Genomic DNA, 9,726 nt, shown 5'->3' on the forward strand with positions numbered 1-9,726 from the left:
CCAAACCTTCCAGCTTCTTGGATGTGAAGGGGCACGGAGGCGAGGCGGAAGCTGAGCTTCTGGGCTCTTTATAAGAAAGACTCAGTTACCAATCAGTCATGTGAGAGGAAGAATGTTAGATGATTTTGTTTGCCATTGGTCAAAAGCATCTTTTGACATCTGCCTCCCCGCTTCACTAGGGACAAAAGCCCAGTGGGAACTGAGGAGAGCTCACAGGAGCTTCTCCTGGCCCACAGCTGTGACCAGGGATAAATTCCAAACTAATAAGTTGGTAGTGTGGCTCCCCTGATGAATGAACATTTCAAGGGTTTAAAAATATTGCAGATGAGCCTTCAATGAAAGGGAAATTAAAGTCATTTATCCCAGATCATTTGAAAATATCAACTCCCTTCTTAAAGAAGGAAAATATAATAAAGGTCCCTCATAAAGATATAAAATATTTAACATGTGACTTCTGCTTTGTACCAACATCACCTCTTAATGGTTCCATTATTTTGTTATGTTTAACTTCAATGAAAAATTTAGGAGGAAGGATGGGCAGAAATGTTTAACCCAAATCAGGATTTTTTTTTTTTTGGCCTGAAAACTATGATTACATCATTGGCGCATTTATATTGCAAGACATTTTTACGATATAAGCATTTTTTCATTTGGACAGCAACCATAATAAATTGAAATAAAATTCAGTCCTGATTGATGTTGTAAGTGTCATGTATAGGGCAAGTCCCATCTATTAAGTGTGGTTTGCCAGGGCAGCAATAATAGTAGCATTTGAATGTTTTTCTTATTAAGGAGAAAAATGGTCAGTAACATTGGTTTGGACTCCAAGGACTGTGGTAAATGGAAAATGCCTGCAGCATGTGTGACTCTATCCTGGTTTTAGGATGGAAGTGGTCAGAAGGCTGCAAAGATTGTTTTTCCCCTTTTAAAAATTGGGATAAACTATTACAGTTTGTGGAATGAAAGAGAGAGGCTGATTACAACATAATGGAGTGTACCATATTCATCTCTTTGAAATATGACCTCACCCAGCCTTTTCCATTTTACAATCGATTCTCTCATTCCCTTAATGAACCTTTGCATTCATGAGTCTTCCTTGGAAGTATGCACATGAAGTATTGCTGGAGGAAAGAATAATTGTCTGCCAAGTAAGTCAGAACAAAGTGCCTCTCTTGTCGTTTGGTTCAATAACATTAGAAACTGTTAATGCATCATGTTGGGCACCGTATTGTTTTGCTTAATAATTATCTAATTTGCCAAAGCTTGCTTTAAAAAATGTTTTTGAAAACTGGCACAATAGAGTTATTTGCCTATTTCTCTAAAGATGGACTAACAGGACAGATGTAAGTGCGTTTAAGCACAATTTTATTAATTTTTTAAACCTTGCCTTGTATGCCTAATTTGGGCAAAGGAGCACATTTAAGTTTGAACAGCGAAACCATGGAAGTGATACTAGTATAGAAGTATGGGGAAGCGGAATGCTTGCTACAGAATGACATACAAAACAAAATATTCAAATGTAGTTCTTGAGCTTTTGAATAATTATTTATCTAATTTGGATTGTGAGCACAAGATTCATGGATCCAATATTGAGAAATTATAGGATCGGCTTCATGTAATCCAAGTCTTACAAAAAAATATAAGTCAAAGCTTATATTTTATTTTTTCCTCCACTCCTCATAACTTCACTGTATTCTCCTAAAATATTAGTTAGGGATGAACCTCTGTAAATTTTATAAAATTCTAAGCTCAACTCAATGGCACATGGCACATGGCATTAACAGGGAATAAAAGAAACTAAGAATGACTATACATGACTGCTCTATGAAAATTTTGAAATCTTGTTATTTCTTAGGAAATCTGAAACTTAATGACATGAGGCTCTTACATATAGGTGATATTTAATTCTGTCCCAATTGCTAAGTTATAGATCTTCATCTAAGACTCCAAATTGCTGTTTTTATGATATTGGTACTATGATAAGTTTTTCTTAAAAAATGACTATTCATTGACTTGTCCAAGATCTCTGCATGGGGAAGCAGATCTGGAACTTGACCTAAGGTGTCTGTCCCAGAGTATAAGAACAATGCTTCCAAAAACCATTTCCTCCTTCTCTTTAGATATTTATGTATGGGGCTATCTTCCCTCCCTATCCTACAGACCCTTTGGTAAAAGGTAAGTCAATGAGCTAGAAAGAACATGGATTTTCAGAAGATCAATTTCAAAACACTTTCCCCTCAAAACTGATTCTTTTTCACTTTTGTCCACATTACACAAGGATGGAACTGTTCTTGCCTTCTCAAATTTACTGAGACTCATTTACACAGTATCAAGGTTTAGAGATAGTCTTTAAGGATTGTCTGAGATGGTCAAAATGGTAATGTGGTTTTTGCTGAGAATTTTGTAATTTAAATCAACTGAAGATGATAAAACTGCTCAGTGGCCTCTCCTTTTTATCTCCTAACTTGTCCAAAAATTATTAATTTTGTGCAAAATGCTTAAATGCAGGACTATATGCTTAAAATTGGAATGTCTATGGGCATATTTCTTTAAAATGCAAAATGAAGTTCTAGACTTTCAGATGAAGTCTAATTTGATTAATTGATCTGGCAGTGAGAACTGACTTTGCCAATCAACTTTGCAAGATGAATTTTTTTACATGAATTGTACACATGAAAGCTGTAATTTGCAGGTATTACTGTATCACTGTATCATCCCGTTTTTCACCAATTTGCTCGCGCGGGCACCATCAATGTCTCCATTATGAGACTTGTTACTTGTTGTTACAAGTCATTGAATATTCATGTTAAACACCTTCACCAATATAAAAATCAATCAATAGTTTGCTCTTATCATATGTTCTGTTCTATATTTTAATTAATACCTGCAAATTGTTAAAACTGTTAATTGTAGCAACAATAACAATTTTCAGGTATTAATTAAAATATAGAACATATGATAAGAGCAAAGTATTGGGTGAATTTTATATTGGTGAAGGTGTTTAAATGAATATTTAATGATTCCAACTTTGTTATAGTATCCAAAAGGATAAAAGTTGCAGTTAAGTCATGTGATATCTTAGAAGAACCATTTAAGAAACTGTCCAAGTTTATAGAAAAGTTTACTAAAATTCTCCATTTATATTAATAAAGTATGTCTCTGGGACGGAGAAATATTACAGCAGGTAGGGCCATTGCCTTGCATGTGGCTGAGCCAGGATCAATCCTCAGTACCCCATATAGTCTCCAAGCACTGCCAGGAGTGATCCCTGAGCTCAGAGCCAGGAGTAAGTCCTGAGCACCATTGGGTGTGGCCCCCAAACAAAATCAACATCAGAAAAAAATACAACTAAAGTATTGATGTAATACAGTTTCTTCTCATGTTTAATAGCCATACAATTTTTTATATGTGGAGAACTAGTATAACAATAGTAATAATTCAATCCAGAAGAGTTTTTACTTATCATGGCAGAACCAGTATTTTGGACCATAGGAAATCACATTCAAATGAACATTATAGTTCTTTTAGGATTTGTCCAGCAAGTTTTTTTAGTTGCTATAGGAAAACACAACCCTGATCCCATCCAAATAATGCATTATGGATGAGAAGTAGGATGGATCCTAAGCACACAAATGCTACATTGAAATAAGCCTCGAGAGACATGAGCAGATTGCTGCAGAGATGCCTCCAGACCTTAAGCCAGCTGATCTCATAGGGGTGCCTCAGATGGGAGCAGGTGTCATCCCTCCACCTGCCCCCTAAGAATCTTGATGGCTGCCAACTTTCAGAACCCAATTAAGAGTGCAGGTACACGGGTTCAGTGATGGCAAACTCCAGGCCTCAAGCGCTAGGGGATGAGTCGGTCCTTCTCATTTCCTCATCCCTAGGGGACCCTAGAGATCATGCCCACGAACTGCCTCTGACTGCTATTTAAGCTCCTTAATGGCCAGGGTCCAGAGACACACAAAAGAATCTCACAACCGAGCAGCTCGCTGTAGAGATTTCTCTAGACCCTAATTATCTAAAATTTTAGAATTCCATGAACCATGTGACATCTTATGCTATTCATAACAAGCAATATAGAGGAGTGTATGGGGGAGATTCTCTGCCATATAGGCAGGGAGAGGGTTTGGTTGTGGGGGCAGGATATTGGGGACATTGGTGGTGGAAGATGTGCACTGGTAGAGGGATGGGTGTTTGATCATTGTATGACTAAAACTCAAACATGAAAGCTTTGTAATTGTATCTCATGGTGTTCATTAAAAAAAGAAAAAGAAAGAAAGATCTGTGTGATGTTGAGCATAGGAACACAATTACTCTGGCTCAGTGACAGACTTGTTTAAAATTCTCAGTACTTGGGACAAGCAATGCACACATAACAAATGCTCAGCTAACTTTGTATTTTTACTTCTTGTTTGCTGAAAATTCATCAGATGGTCTGAGAAAGAGAGGCTACTATGCTTTGTCTAAAAATATAATATTAATCTCACAGGACCATTTGGACAATTAAATGGTGAAACATGTGTTAGCCAGAGCCACTAGAAAGCATACAACAAAATGAAATTACATGTGCAAGGGTGTATAAAAGGAAGCAAGGGAAACCAAGAGACTCAGATTGCAGTGATGAAATCTGACCCCAAACTGAGAAAGCCAGGCACTTTGGGCATGCATTCAGTCTAAGGAAGGCTAAGCAACTGAGGTCCTGCAAGCACAGGATGGACTTCACTCCCTATAGTGGAGATTTGTGCAGATTATGCGATAGCACATCGGGTAGGGCATTTGCCTTGCATGTGGTCAACCCAGGTTTGATTCCTCTGTCCCTCTCGGAGAGCCCAGCAAGCTACGGAGAGTACCCCGCCTGCACCGCAGAGTCTGGCAAGGTTCCCATAGCATATTCGGTATGCCAAAAACAGTAACAACAAGTCTCACAATGGAGACATTACTAGTGCCCGCTCGAGCAAATCGATGAACAATGGGAGGACAGTGCCACAGTGCTATTTTTTCACTGCCACACAGTGTATGAGATTTCTGGTATGTCTGCTTTCTACACACACACACACACACACACACACACACACGCATGCACACATTTGTGCTGCTTTTCAAGCTTTATAGAGATCTGGCTCCTCTTCCCCTGACTTGTTTATTAAGTTTCAGTTTTCTCCCATAAAAATATTTTAATCGGGGCTGGAGCAATAGCATGGTGGGTAGGGAGTTTGCCTTGCTTGTGGCCCACTTGGGTTCGATTCCCAGCATCCCATATGGTCCCCCAAGCAGCGCCAGAAGTGATTCCTGAGTGCATGAGCCAGGAGTAACCTCTGTGCATTGCCGGGTGTGACCCAAAAAGGAAAAAGAAATTTAATCAAGTATACAATAGAGCTAAACCAGGAAATGACAAGTTATATATTATATAACTATTATATAATTATATATTTGTATCTATAATATACCATTATATATTAGTATCATAGAGAATCTAATGAAGAGTCATCTCTTTCTTACCCAGGGTCATTGGGGGATTCCTAATTTGGTAATTTCAAGATGTGATTAGATTGGTATGAAAAATGAATTTTCTAAAATACAACCTAGAATAACAATAACAAAAGCAATAATATATCTTCTTGTTGTTTTTATTAGCTTAAGGTTAAATCCAAACAAACTTTTAACTACATGGCAACTTCTCTGGTAACTTTATGTGTCTGACTCCATCTGTTGTCTCTATTCATCTTCTCCAGCATTAGTAGTGATGGGACTCAGCACCGATGAGGATACTTTTACCCTCAGAATCCTAATTTCTGGGAATGGCCAATGACATGTTTTGGTCAATGCAGAATTTAGGGATCTAACTGGAGTCAGGTCTATGGATAAGATTTCTTTTTTATTATTATTCTTTTTTATTTCAGCCACATCTGGTGATGTTCCTGGCTTTGTTGTCAGGAATTACTTCTGGGTTGCTAAGGCAACCATATGGGATGCCAGGTTGGAACCCAGGTTCACTGCATGCAAGGTAAATGCTCTACCTGTTGTACTCTGGCTGCTAAGATTGCACTTTTCTGAAAATAAAATTTTACCCCTATTTTATTTAAAATATTAAAATATTTTTTGTTGTGGCAAAAACTTAAATTATTTTGTGTTGTGCCCTGCTTTTCTCCTTTCCACCTGTAACATGGGCTTCATATCTAAAGAAACAGCAGTGATGCCAGCAGTGATGGCAGTAGTATCACATGGCACAATGATAAACAACAGACCTTACTAGAACTTGAATCCTGGAGAGCATCATCGAGCTGCTGTATGAGCCAAGGATGTCTCTTGTCAAAACTTCTTATGAATTTTGTTAACATCTTTTTATACCTTTTATTTAGGTTTGTTGTTTAAAAACACAATTTGACTATTCTATTGCAGTTCTTTTTCATTTACAAAAACAATTAAGACTATTCTTTTTATCATTAGTTACCCTCTATTTACTACAGAAAACTGAGTTCCTTGTTGAATTTTTCCCATGTCAGGTTCAAATCCCATCTTTGGATATAGAATTGTGAGGCTTTGGTCATGCACAAAAAAATGTATTCATCTCAACAAAAAAATAGCCCCCAAATAATAAATCTTAAATTGGAATGAAGATTTAAGGTAGAAATGGAGGATATTATGAGTGCCGGGGTATGAAAATGCCCAGTAGAGAGTGGTGTTCAGGGTTAGATACAAAGACCTAGAAATCTGAGGGAACATGATATATTCAAAGAACTAAAAGAAGTTTGCATGTAGTTTATGGGTAGAGTAGAAAGAAAATAGTGGTAAGTATGAAGAGCAGGTAAAACAGGAGATTGGAATATGTGAAAAAGAGTTTAGGTCTCACTTTTGGTCTTTAATACATGTTGAATATTATTCAGAGAGGGTATGGAGGAGTGGGTATTGTGGCCATATCTATTCTTTTAGCAAGTTTTTTGTGCTTAGAAGTATTGTACAATGGAAAGGAGTCTAGTAGACATGTTTCTGTTAGATTCTAGGAAGAGATATCTGGATTTGGGGGACAAAGTTATGGCCCTCGGTTTGGAGAAGAATAAATGAGTCTTAACAAATAGGTGATTGATCTAAAGGTGAAGGCACAATAAAAATCCAGAATATATTTTCACTGCACTGTAGCACTGCCATCCATTATTCATTGATTTGCTCGAGCGGGAACCAGTAACGTCTTCATTGTGAGACTTGTTGTTACTGTTTTTGGCATATAGAATATGCCATGGGGAGCTTGCCAGGCTCTGCCGTGTGGGCAGGGTATTCTCAGTAGCCAAAAGGGATGAAGGAATCGGACCTGGGTCCACTATGTGCAAGGCAAATGCCATAAAATGTTTTATCAGATGGGCAAGTATCTAGATCTAAAAGGTGAAGGCAGAATAAAACCCAGACTAGAGTTTTAACTCAGACAAAAGTTCCCAATAAGATGACCAAATAGGAAGTACCATTAAAGGCATTATACTTAAGATTAATTAGATCAAAACTACCCTAGTTATTTTTCCCTTTATAAATTTTATGATCTTGGGAAATTTTAATTATCTAACATTTAAGATATTTTATCTACAATAGAATACCAATTATAAGTACCTCAGAGGATTGTGTTAAGAGGACTAAATGAGATCGTTTGAAGTTTTGATCATAAAGATTGTTATATTAATCACTGTTGGATCAGGTTATATGAAGGAAGAGAATGAGTCAGCTTTATATATTAAGTTTGAGATAATAGAAGCTCATCAAATATAATTATCCTTTCAGAGTATTTGGGACTAAGATAGTGGTGTAGAATTGACATTATTGTTTATGAATTAGCCAAAACTTATGGAGCACTTACTATGTCACAGTTGTTGTACTAGGCCTTAGTGGCCGGTGGTAGTAGAAGCCAAAGGAAAGGATCATGGACAGGTCTTAGAAGAACCAAGAACATTGAAAGCTAGCATTTTAGCTTCATAATTACTTGGAAAGGAGGACTTGCTAAAAAAAAAAAAGAAAGAAACCCATTTCCTTGACAATTGACTTGGTAGTCTGAAGTAGGGGCTGTCTCTGTGCATTTCAGTCACTTCACTGACTGTTACTTACTACTGCTGCTCTTACAGGATCAGTACTACTGGACCCTATAGGAAAGGACAAGTGACCATAAGAAAACTCACGAAGAAGCATTAAAGGAAGAAGCTAGACAAAATTTTAAAAATATAGAATGGGTATATTATCTGTGAAATATCACTAAGACTGCTTAGAAGTCAGATTGAATTCATCAACATCATCTCTTGGACTTAGAAAACCTGAAAAGTGAAAATGAACAGAATTTCTGATGAGAATAATTAGAGTATGAGTATGAGTATGACTAAGAGTCTGAGTATGAATAGGAGTACTCCTTAAGCAGTATAGATTTGGGTGATGGATCCAGTTCATTTGCTTCAATTTACTTCTCTCCTAAATGCACAGGAGGCTTTAGATAATTTTCCCCAAAATGCTTGGGTGAGGGACATGAAAAATATTTGAAAATAAAGGTTCAGCAGGTAATACTGAAGAAAATCTAAACATATTTGTTTTTAGCAGCAGTTTTTGCAATTGTATGCTTGTCTTTCTATGAATTTTGTGTGCTCTCAAATGAAGATTATAGCCAACATTGTTCTTCATAATTGTTTTGATGGTGAAATATTTTTCTGTATCACTATTTTAGGAACACATAATCCAAGGAACATTGGAGAAAGATCTTTCTGCAACCCTAATCTGTCTGTGATTTTGGAGGGTGACTGAGGAGAGCGGTCTCCCATGTTGACCTCATAGAAAAGCTTCTGTTCTGATTGTATTTCTTTGCTGAGACTAGAACTATGACTAGGTACCAGGTATCTTATCTGTGCATATTACAACTTTGGGAGAGATGGGGCATAAATTTGAGACAACTAATGATTCTTGTTCTAGTAATAAACTTTCAGAAGTTAGATTTTCATTAGCATAACACTTGATTTAATGCATTTGCCCTTTATATTCTCTTTAAGTTTGTCCAAAGTTGAAAATAATATCTGTAATATAATAATTATATTGTAGTATTGGACTGGAGCAATAGCACAGCCAGTAGGGCGTTTGCCTTGCATGCAGCTGACCCAGGTTCCATTCCTCCCATCCCCCTTGAAGAGTCTGGCAAGCTACCAAGAGTATCCCACCCACAAGGCAGAGCCTGGAAAGTTCCCCATGGTGTATTTGATATGCCAAAAACAGTAACAACAAGTCTTACAACAAAGATGTTACTGGTGCCCACTGGAACAAATTGATGAACAACGGGATGACAATGCTACAGTGCTCTTGTAGTGTTATACTTTTCCCCCTAGAGCCTACATTCTTTAAAATATGTGATGATAGAATCCATCCTATAAGATCACCCTACATTGAAAGCCAATGCACATGTGGCTTCAATCATGGAAAATAATAAAATAAGAACTTTAATAATTCAGATCTTCTTGTTGATAAAACAAGTATACCCACATTGTAGTTCAACATAATGGGCAAAACTTAACTTCTTTGTTTGTAAATGCTTTTCTGAAGAATAGGAATGAGGTCAAATGAAGGACTTTGGGAGGTCACATAAAATTACTCAGTCAAAATAAAGTGTTTTCTAGCTTTCACATTATTTGGTTTGTTTGTTTGGTTGGAGGGGACCATACTCCACAATGCCCAGGGGTTACTCCTATCTCTTCACTCAGGGATCAAGCCTGG

General features: G+C 37.1%; 1 non-coding gene across 1 annotated transcript; it reads left to right on the forward strand.

The window, feature by feature from the left end:
* The first annotated feature begins 3,508 nt into the window (after positions 1 to 3,508).
* LOC129404621 (U7 small nuclear RNA) lies at positions 3,509 to 3,571 on the forward strand. Its single transcript, XR_008630002.1, has one exon. It is a non-coding gene; the product is annotated as a U7 small nuclear RNA (small nuclear RNA).
* Positions 3,572 to 9,726: the final 6,155 nt, after the last annotated feature.

The sequence above is a fragment of the Sorex araneus genome, chromosome 4 (assembly GCF_027595985.1).
Source record: "Sorex araneus isolate mSorAra2 chromosome 4, mSorAra2.pri, whole genome shotgun sequence".
Classification (NCBI taxonomy): Eukaryota; Metazoa; Chordata; class Mammalia; order Eulipotyphla; family Soricidae; genus Sorex; species Sorex araneus.